Source organism: Oryx dammah, unplaced genomic scaffold (assembly GCF_014754425.2).
Source record: "Oryx dammah isolate SB20612 unplaced genomic scaffold, SCBI_Odam_1.1 HiC_scaffold_26, whole genome shotgun sequence".
NCBI classification, from domain to species: Eukaryota; Metazoa; Chordata; class Mammalia; order Artiodactyla; family Bovidae; genus Oryx; species Oryx dammah.
Genome location: NW_024070210.1, coordinates 85,228,705 through 85,230,361, shown reverse-complemented (window position 1 = coordinate 85,230,361; position 1,657 = coordinate 85,228,705). Strand labels below are relative to the sequence as shown.

General features: G+C 47.7%; 1 pseudogene; it reads right to left on the bottom strand.

Moving 5' to 3' along the window:
* Positions 1-397: 397 nt before the first annotated feature.
* On the bottom strand, positions 398-1,290 carry LOC120853744 (annotated as a pseudogene).
* Positions 1,291-1,657: the final 367 nt, after the last annotated feature.

Genomic DNA, 1,657 nt, shown 5'->3' with positions numbered 1-1,657 from the left:
ATTTTCAGTTTTTAAAGAAAGCTTCACACTGTTTTCCATACAGACTGTACCAATTTACATTCCCACAAATAGTGTAGGAGGGTTTCCTTTTCCCCACACCCTCTCCAGCATTTACAGGGCTTCCCTGATAGCTCAGCTGATAGAGAATCCACTGGTAGTGTGGGAGACCTGGGTTTGATCCCTGGGTTGGAAAGCTACCCTGGAGAAGGGAAAGGCTACTCACTCCAGTATTTTGGCCTGGAGAATTCTATGGACAGTCCATGGGGTCGCAAAGAGTCAGGCACAACTGAGTGACTTTCACTTCACTCTCCATCATTTGTTTGTGTATTTTTTTTCCTTGGTAAGGAAGTAGGATTCATTGGTGGGCGTGAGTAAGGAGGGGACATTGCCAAGCCTCTCATGAATGCAGGGCCCACCATTTGTCCAGGGGCTTGTATTCGACCCCACAGCCCTCTGGGATGAGCTTTTCTACCACCATGGTTTCAGATTCATCCATGTTAAACTTAGTAAATCCCCACTTCTTGGAGATGTGGGTCTCTGGTGGCCAAGGAACTTGATCTTGGCCCTGTGGAGGGTCTCAATCACATGCTCCTTGTTCTACAGGTTGTTGTGGATGGACATTACGACTTGGCTGGTGTGGGCCCTGGGGCTTCCCAAAGTCACAGCACATACCTACCTGGAGCCTATGAGCTCTAGCACAGGACAGCATCTTGTTGATGCAGGTGAGGAAGGGGTGGAGCCACACTTAGATGTGAAAATTATCTTTGCCATAACTTTTTCCCATGTACTTGTTGGCACAAATATGGGCAGCCTCCAGAGCGTCAGAGGAGAGCTGCTCACACTCATCTGATACCATGTGGCCACAGAGTGGGAACTCATTCACTTTGCCCTCTCTCGCCTCAGGTCAAAGATGCAAATCTTAGCATCAGGGACACCTCGGCAGAAGCGGGACTTGAGGTATGGCTTGTTCTTGCTGCTGCTAAGTCACTTCAGTCGTGTCCAACTCTGTGTGACCCCATAGACGGCAGCCCACCAGGCTCCCCCGTCCCTGGGATTCTCCAGGCAAGAACACTGGAGTGGGTTGCCATTTCCTTCTCCAATGCATGAAAGTGAAAACTGAAAGGGAAGTCGCTCAGTCGTGTCCGACTCTTCGCAACCCCATGGACTGCAGCCCACCAGGTTCCTCCACCCATGGGATTTTCCAGGCAAGAGTACTGGAGTGGGGTGCCATCGCCTTCTCCGTGGCTTGTTCTTATAGTACCAGTAATACAGGGCGGGGTGGCGTCCCATGGCAACACCGGGATCTTCATTGGCCTTCTGAAGGGGAAGAGTGTTTGTGAACATTTTGATGATGGCTATTCTGCCTAGTATGAGGTGATACCTCACTGTACTTTTGATTTTCACTTCTCTAATAAATAGCAATATTGAGCATCTTTTCACATGCTTGTTGGCCATCTGTATGTCTTCTTTGGAGACATGTCTATTTAGGTCTTCTGCTCATTTTCTGATCTGACTGTTTGGTTGTTTTTGGTTGTTTGACATTGAGCTCCATGAGATGTTTGGTTATTTTGGAAATTAATCCTTGTCAGTTGCATCATTTGCAAATATTTTCTCCCATTGTTTTGGTTGTCTTTTATTGTACTGACAGTTTCTTTTG